The 12,115-nt window shown below is 33.6% G+C and overlaps 1 protein-coding gene across 1 annotated transcript in view; it reads right to left on the reverse strand.

The window, feature by feature from the left end:
* LOC111507868 (capon-like protein) overlaps positions 1-12,115 on the reverse strand; it is a 212,815-nt gene that overhangs the window by 184,622 nt on the left and 16,078 nt on the right. The window lies entirely within an intron of this gene.

Below are 12,115 nucleotides of genomic sequence, written 5' to 3' on the forward strand. Positions count from 1 at the left end.
AAATTATTTCGGGCAATATATTTGAAAGAAATAATAATCCACCATATGAATAATATTCAATGTACTTAGATCTTCGTGATAGTAATTTCTCCGCCTGCAATAATATTTCTCTAGTATAACTTAGTGAATATGACTCCATTTGAGAAGTTACAATTCGTAGAAAATTACCAAAAATACAACGACAATCTTCATCGAATCATACAAAATGCAATATTTCCAATGTATAAGATAACTAGCGACCCGCCGCGGCTCCGCACGGGTGCAATGCTGATAATAGATATGAATTTACCCACGGAAATTTCAAGGCCATAAAGAAGTAGTGATGAAAAAATAATATTGTTTTATGGACGCGGCAGGCACTCCACTTGAAATATTTGAAAATCTTTATTGCACATCTACAACATGAAATGAACCTACATACAAAATTACAGCCTCCGAAAATACAGCGGAACGAAGAAACAGTGATGAAAAGATAATTTTTATATGTTAACGCACCCCAGCGAGCCCCAGTTGGAACATTTGAATATCCTTTCTTATTGCGAATATCCAACATAAAACGAACCTACATAAAAAATTCAGCCTCCGAAAATATACCGTTATGTAAATACAGTGATGAAAAGGTAACTTCATTTTATGAACGCCCCTTTTCTCTCGCGGCTGGCGCCCCAGTTGAAATATTCAATAATGATTCCTCATTAGGAATACAATACAACATAAAACGAACCTACATACAAAATTTTAGCCTCCGAAAACATACCGGTATGGAGAAACAGTGACGAAAAGTAACTTTATATTATGAACGCGCCTTTTACCCCACGGCTGAGGCATCAACTGGAATATTTGAAAATATTTCCTTATTGCACATTTAAAACATAAAACGAACCTACATAGAAAATTTCAGCCCCGAAAACATAGCGGTACGGAGAAAAAGCGAAGAAAATGTAATTCTCCAGTACGGAGAAACAGTTTAATGGGTGTTAAGTGAGTAACTTTCGCATTTATAAGTATATATTTCAACGTAAATCTATTGATGAAATCATTATACAAGTGAAAGACGAATTGATGAACGACACATTTCATTCATGAAAAAATAGATTTAAAATGTATTACTTCGAAGGTAGATTTTTCTCTATCGAAGTAGGCATGAACTGTATATAAAAAACTATTTAATACAGTTTATTGTGACTTTCACTATAAAGGGTTTTACAAAAATCGCTTCTCTATATTATCATCATTAATTTTTTTTATATTGTATACAGAGGTTAATCGTATGGTTCTTTATGACATAAATTTTATCGTTTCAATATTTCATTACATTACTTCAATACTATCTTATCGATTTTTCATTGAAACAAGCATAAACAAGTTTATGCTTGAGAAAGCTATTGTATAGCGAAACACGTGTAGCGGTTTTTGTAAAACCCTTCATAGTGAAATTCATACAATAAACTGTATCAATTAGTTTTTTATATGGATTTTCATCAAGTATCCGCCAGTTTTATTCAATTATTGTATTGTATATTTAAAAAAATTATGTTCCACGGTGTTTAAGGTCGCACTCCTCCGATATTTAAGAAACTTTTTGTGGATATGAGGATATACCTATCAAAAAATACTCTTTTGAATAAAATTTTTTTCCAAATTCCTTTTTGACATCGAATTTGTTACCCTATAGAAATGACTCATGTGGCAGAACAATGTTTGCCAGGTCAGCTATTATATTAGTAAACTCTCATCGGGAGTAATTATATACTTAAGACTTCCTTTGTGTTCAGTGTGTTACATCATCCACAGCTTTACCTATAGCTGGAATGCAGGTTACCTGCATCGTGCCACGCAAATTATTTTTGTCCAGTGGCGTAGTCAAACAGAGGTCCTTCAATTATTTTATTGGCAAATGACTGAAACCTTCTCAAGATGCATAAGGACTGAAAAAACGATGTCGGGGAGTTATTCCACCATTCTTGAAAGATTTTGTCCAGGAGTTTATCTTCGAATCTTCAGAGAAAACCATATTTCAATTTGTATTTCAAACATTCGTAATGGAATCGAATCAGATATCATACACAGGATTCCTACATAATATAAATACTGATAGAAGTAAAATTTCACTTACATGGAACACTGTCATCCTCACTGGTAGGCAGCCGGATGTTTCGCCGTGAGACACCTGTCCTATTGGTTCTTCAGTATCAAATACGAATAACATTATAAAAAAGAAACACTCAATTCGTTCAAAAAATTTCGGCTTTTTGTCATGTAATGGGTCAAATACACCCATGTAATATTATCAGTGACAGTACATAAATTATAACATTCAATGGCTTATTTAATTAAATCCCATCCAAAGCAATCTTGTTCAAATTGAAAGGGTATATTTTTAGAAGAAAATAATTTTTTCCTATTTTTCTTTCGTTTAATTCAATATTTATTTGATAGAGTTTAAATTAGAAAAGCACAAGGTTCAAAAATGATCACATATTTCTGAATATTGAGTTTTTTCTACAGAACCAGTCATAAAGATTAGGAAGAATTTCATTACATCGTTTTTTCACAGAATCATTGGATTGTTCGGAGATAAGTATGTTGTGTTTCAATTTGATCAACTCAAAAATTAGGTCTTTCTGAAACTCGGCCTTGGAAAATTACTATATAATCACATAATAGAATAATTAGGTAAATTACGTGAACAGTTGCAATTGAAACGTTAATGTTCAGTCCCAACGATTTATGTTCAACTGAAACATTGAGGATTCAAAGGCGGATTTTCATCAAACGGACAAAACAGCAACTGTGTTAATTTCAGCAAAACTTGAGTTGTCAGAATAAGAAATATTTTGAAGACTTTCTGTCGTGGACGACTGTTTTGTTAACAACGAAATGTCCCGTCGGCAGGCTGGATTATTGAAAGGTTTCGGCATTTTGTCTGTGTTTTTGTGAATAGAATTCGCTATGTGGAAACGGTCAGCGATAAGCAACGATTCAGATTGATGTAATATATCTGTAATTTGTATTCTGTTTGAAAATTTTGGGTCTCAGTTCATTAAACAAGTTCTCAAATTAGTGATTTGATATTCTAAGAGAATTACGAAACGATGATCTCAGTTGTATTCATTCCTATATCATCATTTATTAAATCTGCCATAATCTCATCCATTCCATAATCTATTCGTCTCTTCAACAATGATCGCATCTAATATTCTTTTTCTGTCGCTTCTTTCGCCTAAAAGATTCGATCATAAAAACAGCAGCCTAATATGAAAACATAGTCTACAAACGGCCTGATGGAAACTCTTTTTGTAGTGGAAACGATAAAAACATTTCACAACCAAACACAAGATTTAGACTAATTTTTTCCTGGTGGAATTCGAGTTTTGAGTTTGTTCTCGAAACTAAAACAAGTTTTCTGTGCCTGGTTTGGAAAACGAAACTAGTGGCAAGTGAGTTCGTTTGGTGGAAATCCATCTTGAGTGTTTAAAAGTTGATTTTTTTCAAGTCTTAAACTCAAGTTATCATTAACTAGTGTTGGATACTACCGTTGTCACTTTCGTGCATTGCTTATCATTCAAATTCACTCTGAGTTATGACCTGTTGTCAATTTTATTCGTATAAGTATTACAAGCTAATAGTTGAGATATTTTAAAGAATCAGTATGAGATTAAAGAGAAGCCTAAAATGGTGAGATATCAGATTCAAAACCAGATCATTTTCTCAAGATAGTTTCCAACTTTGCTATTTCGTCAAAATATTTTTGAAACTGATCAGAACTTAGTACTTCTGAAGATGAAACGTAATATCGCAAATAAACTGAGGCGCCAGCCCCAGTTGAAATATTCAAAAATCTTTCCTTATTGCACAAATACAACATATAACAATCTACAAACAAAATTTCAGCCTCCGAAAATATAGCCGTGAGGAAAAACAATGATGAAAAAGTAACTTTATTTTATGTGAACACGCCTTTTCTCCCGTGGCCAAGGCCTCTGTTGAAATTTTCAAAAATCGTTTCTTATTGCACATCTACGACATAAAACGAACCTACATACAAAATTCAGCCTTCGAAAATATAGCAGTACGGAGAAACAGTGATGAAAAGGTAATTTCATATGTAAACGCGCCCCTTTTATACCCAGGGGGGATACCCAGTTGAAATATTTGAAAATCCTCACTTATTGCATATCTTCAACATGACAGGAACGTACATACAAAATGTCAGCCTCCGAAAATATGGCGGTACGGAGAGTACGGAGGTACGGTAAGGTAATTTTCACATGTGAAAGCGCCCCTTTCACCCTCACAGGGAGCTCCCCAGTTGGAGTATTTGAAAATCCTTTCCTAGTGCGCATCTAAGACCTAATGAGCACCTATATACCAAATTTTAGCTTCCTAGGACCTACCAGTACGGAGAATGAGTGTTGAATGACTTGCATTTGTAAGTATAGATGAAATTGACCTCAGTACACTTAAGTAATATCCTGTTCGCTGTGAAATGGAACTGCATCATTAAATATATATACGGGGTGGATAAATGAGAACGAAACAAGGTTAATATCTGCCAGTATCAATGTCAGTCAATATCAGAAATGTTAATAAATGTTCCACTCCCAACCATAGATAATGAAAATTGAGTTTGTTCATGCATATGATTTTTTGTAAGTTTTTTAGTTTGAGTTGAATTTTGCAACTGAATTATGGAGCACTTATCTCCAGCCGATTCAGCTAAAATGTTTCATACACGTTGAGTTTGGATAACAATTGATAGTTACATAAGTGAAATCATTCTACATCTAACACGGTGGGCCGCTCAAGATGGCTAACTAGTTATTTTTTATGCGCTCTCATGATATGAGTATCAGATGGAAGAGTTCGCTGAACAGAATGAAAAAATTATGTCACTCTAAATCTAATAATAAGGCAAAAGAATCAAGAAGGCGGACTAATTAAGAACGACGATATAGGTAGCAATCTGTCATCATTATCTATGCATCCCCACGATATGGATATGAAATCAAGAGGTTGAAAAAAAAATTAGCAAATTTCAGAAAATTTTTACTTGACAAAAGAGCATGCGCTGAACTAACTGACTATTATATAAAAACGAGTATAGCTGAGGCACCAGTCAATCTAATAATGACACTGATGATCTTCAAACATGACTCAACCTCTGACGGAAGCACCAAACTCTTACGAAGGTTCGAAATAGATGAACACTTCAATCTAGCAGACCACTACGAGTATTATAACATTCATGCAGTCATTGTTCACTGTGGTTCTGGCGTTGAATCTGGTCATTATTACGCATTGGTCAAAGACGAAACGGATTGGTTTAAGTTTGACGGTAGCCGTGTCACGAAGCATTCTGGCGATGTTTTTAATTTATTGGAGCCTTTGAAGACACCCTACATTTTGTTTTATAATAGAGAGTACATTGACAGATCAAGGTCTTCAGATAATGTGGTGCTGCAGGTTTCTCCGGATTTTCTTGCAGCTGAAAAAGCAAATGCACACTGGAATCAATGAAGTCGCCACGGAGCGCCAATTAATTTTTGTTGTTTCATAATTTCATAATTTGTACTACTCTCATCTTTGATGAATAATAAAATTGTTAAAGAAAAAATATTTCGAAAATTTTCAAAATCACAAAAATCACACATGTTCCAAAAAAGTTTCGAATGAAATCGAACCCATCAATTCATCACATTACACAATTTATAAGATATAAAAGCTGATAACGAAATTTACCTGTGTATACAATAGCGATTCTAATGAATTATCCAAAATTGATATGCGTTTGTGGACTCGTTTGTTTGTGAACTCGAAAAGGATGATTAAGTCTTGAAAGAGGATACTTCATTGAATGGTTTAGGTCGTTTATGTAGATCAATTAAAATTATCAATTCATATTTTCATTTTCAGATTCAGAATCTTTGTTCACCATAAGTGGTGTACTGAATATCTAAATTACTATTCTAAAAAGAAAATATTCATTTGTGAAGGATACGCTCAAGAACTATTCAAGGATTTTTTTACCTATGTAAAATCTACATTATCAACGAGTAACTATAGGCCTGTATTTCATTTTCCTTATTAAAACAATTATGTCAACAATGCTGTCAAAAAAATGTCTATAAGATAACTGATGAATAAAATTGTGAGTATTAAACTGGCTCTTTTCCAATGAAAGTCTTCCTAAGTATATAATTTTGTATTGAAATCACAACTTCTTACCAATGACATGAATAGAAATCTAGTCACATGTAGGCATATTTCTTTTTTTTTGGATGGTGAACACCGTACAATTTACATTGAAACTATGAAAAAAGTTTTCGATCATATTATTAGGATTATTGAGAATTTCTTTGAAACTAAACTCATTCATGCTACTAACTACCTACTGAGCTAACCTCTATTTCATGCTTAAATAACAAAGAATATTGAACACATATCAGAGGCACACCTGTCGGTATGAAGAGATGGCATATTCCATATTCCAAATTGCCACTTTTACAATGACCAATGAGAAACAGTTTCATCAATATCCAGCACCATATGCTTAGCAATCAGTGAGTTATGACCGACTCTGTCAGGTGTATGAGCAAACTGTATAACTTGTTTCTAAAGAACCGACGATTTAGTTTCCATTCACAATAAAAACTTATTGGTTTTCAAGAATATACTTCAACTCGTTATTGAGACCATCATGAAAAATTTGTACAACTTGAATATACAGTGCTAGTCAAAAGTCCCCTCCCCCCTCGTATCTTTTGAACGGGTATACTTATAATAATGAAATTTGGAGTGTGGAAATAAACGGATGTAGGCTTCTTAACTGGTCATAACAGGTGACGCAATAGTCATAAATGACGTCACCAGGCCACTGTGACCAAAAATTTTAAATGGGACCCTATGGCAAGTGACAGCTCGTTTGAAGGGTATTGAAAATACCTATTCAGTCATACCAATTTTGTTTGGGTTTCGGCTGATTTTGATTGATAAATTGAAGAAATACGAAAATTATAGTTTCGCATTTAATTAATGAAGATTTAAGAACCAGTTCTTATAATAAGTGTTCAAAATGTGCTCCATCTACTTCCTGGCAGTAATGCATCCTATTGCTAAACTCTTGTCGTACTCGTCCCAGTGTGTCAGCGGAAATTGCCCTACATTCTTCAACAATTCGTTGTTTCAGAATGGCAATACTGTCAGGTGCTGTAGCGTAAACCTTAGATTTCAAGTACCCCCATAGAAAAAAATCTAATGGTGTAAGGTCCGGTGACCGAGCTGGCCATTCGATCGAACCTCGTCGTCCAATCCATCTACCACGATATTCTTCATCTAGGTAACGTCTTACTGCACCGTAATAGTGTGCAGGAGCACCATCTTGTTGAAACGTTATTTCCAAGTTGTCGAATTCATCTGGATTATCTTCTAGAATTTCAAGAATTAACGCCTCAATATCAGTTTGTAACATCTCCAGATACAATTCACCGGTTAAGTTAGCATTGAGAAAAAGAGGCCCAACTATGTGGTTTCCCAAAATACCTGCCCAAACATTTACTTTTTCTGGAAATTGAGTATGTTTTTCACGAAAGATGTGAGGATTTGTGTCACTCCAATACCTCACATTTTGAGTGTTAACATTTCCATTGAGAAAGAAAGTACTTTCCTCACTAAAACAAATTGTCTGTATGTAGCCTGGTTGTTGGTTCATTTTATCGGACATAGTTTCACAGAATTCTAGTCTTCGGTCGGGGTCATCATCTGAAAGTTGGTGCACCATTTTCAATTTGTATGGATGAAATTTGTTTTTAGCCAACACCCTATGTACTGTCCTTTGACTGACTTCACAGATAGACGCAACTTGGGCTGTGGAAGAAGTAGGGTTCACTACCATTTCTCCAAGTATGTCAATTTTTTTGTCATCACTAATTGTTGGTCGACCAGATCGTTTGGCATCTTGAACACTACCTGATGCTTCAAACTTCCGAAGAAGCTCCCTCAAATAAACCCTCGATATAGGGCGATCGGGGTACCTCTCATTAAACAGTCGTTCCGCTGCATGGAAATTGTTTCTACATTCACCAATTATTAAGATAGCTGCTACTTTGTCGGCTACAGTACGTACCATTTTGCCTATGTAAACACTTAAACGTCTCGTTAAACAATAGCTTAGGTAAATTTTCAAGATATAAACACTTTTGACAAGTAGATAATTCAAACACGTCAACCTTTTTGACAATGAACCAGAGGCGTACTTTAAAATCTTTATTAATTAAATGCGAAACAATAATTTTTGTATTTCTTCAATTCATCAATCAAAATCAGCCGAAACCCAAACAAAATTGGTATGACTGAATAGGTATTTTCAATACCTTTCAAACTAGCTGTCACTTGCCATAGGGTCCCATTTAAAATTTTTGGTCACAGTGGCCTTGTGACGTCATTTATGACTATTGCGTCACCTGTTATGACCAGTTAAGAAGCCTACATCCGTTTATTTCCACTCTCCAAATTTCATTATTATAAGTATACCCGTTCCAAAGATACGAGGGGGGGAGGGGACTTTTGACTAGCACTGTATATTCTTGCATGGGAACGAAACAATATTTTTTGAACTCGGTAGATGTTGTGTTCAACTGATAAACAAGCTCAACACTCAACAAACAATCAGTCTTACAGTCCACATTCTCGTCTAGTTTCTGATAATGTAGACTCGGGTGACAAATAAAAAATTAAATTTTAGGAGTGAGAAGAAAATTTTCAAAAACAACTTTTTGTCAACATGGTTGAAAAAGGAGAATGAAGTTACAATCAATTAGAACTAATTTCATTTATTACAATACATAATTTATTTCATGGTATAACTTGTCGCGTGAGTCACCTACTATTTGTAAAAATAGCAATATAATAACATGATCTTGCCATTGGTAATTTTGAGACAAAATCATGTTATTTCAATAAAAAGAAAAACCCTGCGACATGCTTTTTATAGCATGTTACTACAAGATTGTTTCAATTTTTCTCTTGATAATTATTTTCTACGTTTGTTTAAAAGCGGTTGATAATTTTTCATCTTGAATTTTATAACTTTGGACTTCCATTGTATATTATGATTCTGATATGATTCAATATATATCAAAGAAACGAATAAAATTAGAATGAAGAGTTGAAATATCATTTATATTGAGCAATAACACGTGAAATGAAAATACCATAAGAGAAATAAAATAATCAACATTAAATGTGAAAATAACCAAAGTGAAAAAGAAATAAAAAGGAATAAAAATAAAAATCAACAATAAAATCAAAAAAGAACTTCAAAAATTCGACTTTTTGATTGTTATTATCCACAATCGTCTTCGATTGATGACTGAACTATTCCTCGGAGAGACGAATATTTATATGATATTCGAGCGCTTTCACCTATCCCCTCTCAGCGTTCAATCGGTTTAGCGGGAGTTGATCGTTTTTCCGCTAAATTACAGGTTTCCATATGTTTCGTATCTCTACGCTAGCTTTACTGAATGCGTCGTTAGACAACATATATGCAGCTTCTTTCAACTTTCCCTTGAAACAGTGTTCCTGTTTGTGGATGATCCCAGCTTGGGACTACTTGATGTTATGTTCCTCGCTGTGTGTTTCTTTTGTGATCAGCAATGCAGACTTTCAATGACCATTTAGTTTCACTAATATAGGATTTGCTGCACTCACAGGATATCCGGTAAATGCTATTTTCGAAATGACAGTCCGCGTTTGGTGGTCTGGTTTTCGTGAGGGTGTTACGGATAGTTTTTCGAAATCTGAAGTAGGTTACTTGAACCCAATTTTTTTATCCTTTCCGAAAATCCTCTGATGTAGGGAAGTCCAAGCACTGGTTGTGAGGCTTCCTTGCGAGGCTCTTGCTGTCTTTTAGCAGAAGTCTGTTCCACCATCACTTAAAAGTAACTATTCCTTCGAAGATCTTTTCTGATGATGCCTAGTTCCTTCTCGAGACCTTCCTTCGTATTACAGAGCCCGAAAACACGATTCGCTAGTCTTGATGATTCATCTCTTTTTCCGAAAACCCACTCATACGTGACAGTATCTGAATCACGAATCCAACCACCATCATCACCTGAAGGCGATTGTGGACACTTAACATCGAAACGTCGTTAAGTATAACTTGGTTTGGAATCTCTTTGAATTTTTTCTTTCTTGTTTAATTTTCTCTTGCTCAATTTCATTACTATTCATTTCTTTTTCACTCTGTGGTCATTTTCACTTTTTATCTTGATTATTTTATTTTATTTTCATTTTACGTTTTACTGCTTGATATAATTGATATTTCAGCAATTCATTCTAAATTTTATTTGTTTCTTTCATAGCTTTCGAATCATATTCGCACATGCACCTTACTTAGAGCGCCTTAAAGATTTTCCTGTAGTGCTTGTATTTTGTCTTAAAAAATTCATTGACAATGAAAGTCTGAAGTAGTAAAATTCAATTTATTTTCTACAACAATAATAAATGCGAGTCATCAAATTTTAAAACTCCTTCAGCCAAGATAGCAGTAACTCACGTGTGTACACATCATCATGGCACTCGAGAGAAAATGCAAAAATATTCATGTTCTATTCTGGCTATACCCATCTTGCAGCATTTTCATCTCCGAATATACTGTTTGACGTGACCGAAACAGTGAAGACAAATGACACTCAAGTTATTCAAGCATCGATCGCTTCAAAGGAAGTTAGATAGGAAAAAAATCAAAGAAATATTGTCGTGAACTATTATTGTCTTCAGAAGTGAATATTTTGTTCGAAGTGTAAAACAACATGAATCAATTGAATAAAGGAAATAATTTCAGGAGAGATAAGTTTTTGGGAAAATCGCTTGTCGGCTTCCTAATTTTCAAACAAGAAATGTGGGAAACTTTCGAAGAAATAAGAAAAAGAAAATATCTATAATAGTAACTCTTCATACAGATTTGGTAGAAGCAAGAAATTTTTTTTACATATGAACTGGAAGAAAACCCTTCCGAAATAGTTTCTTTCATATAAACCTTACATTTTACAAAAATCATTTTTTTCTAATCAATTTGTAAATATTTGAAACGCAAATTTTTTTCAGATTTGAAAACTTCCCTAGAATTTATAAAATTTTCAACCTACCGACTGTAAAAATCATAAACTCAAGCGTTTACGCTTAAGGAAGCTATTGTATAGCGAAACACCTGTCGCTGTTTTTGTGAATCACTTTTATAGTGAAAATCATACAATGAACTGTATTATTTATTTGTTTATTAAGGATTTTCATCAAGTATCGGCCAGTTCTATTCAAGAATGTATCAGATTGAGTGATTTAAGTTACTTTATTTGTTAATGTGATCATATCTTAATTTTTATTCAAAAATGTTTTTTATTGACAACATTGAGAAACTATCAACAAAAATCTAATCCATACACATTTCAGTTCATTTAACTTTTTCGACCATTGTAGGAAGTGGTATTGATTAGAATAAATTGTAAAATAACCCAGCCTATAGTTTTCTATTCAATATTCGATGATCGATTCGGTAATATAATGTTTTTTTAAGAAAATATCAGCCTTCAATTGCTGCTATCAAGTCTTTCCATGTTTCAAACTCAATCTGACTTCAGTGTATAATTTCTGAAATCATCATCGTGAAACGATGAAAAAATGTATCAAAACATATTCATCATTCATTTTTCATTCCGGTAACTGTAATCATAGTACGGTGTTTGATGAGTAAATCAATTTCAAAGTCAGAAAGTTTAGTTAATGAACAAACGATCATTTTTATAGATTAATCATAAAAGATCCTAGAGATTGAATTTTATAGAATAAACAACATGAAAGAAATGTTAGCAATATTTAGTTCATAATTTGAACTCATCTACGTTATAAAATCTAGGGTAATGCTAATTCCATATCAGATTAATCACTGATACAAAAAATTATGAACTGCATAGAGGCAACAAATCTATCAAATGTTGTGGATTTGTTGAAACAGTCACATTCACCAAGAAATTACACTAAAAACAAATAATGTTTTTTTCTTCACACTACTTTTAACTATGTCTTATAGTTTAATAAATTTATACTTTATACAACT

The sequence above is a fragment of the Leptinotarsa decemlineata genome, unplaced genomic scaffold, assembly GCF_025532065.1.
Source record: "Leptinotarsa decemlineata unplaced genomic scaffold, Ldec_3_MD MMD2_tig00000035_RagTag_RagTag, whole genome shotgun sequence".
Classification (NCBI taxonomy): domain Eukaryota; kingdom Metazoa; phylum Arthropoda; class Insecta; order Coleoptera; family Chrysomelidae; genus Leptinotarsa; species Leptinotarsa decemlineata.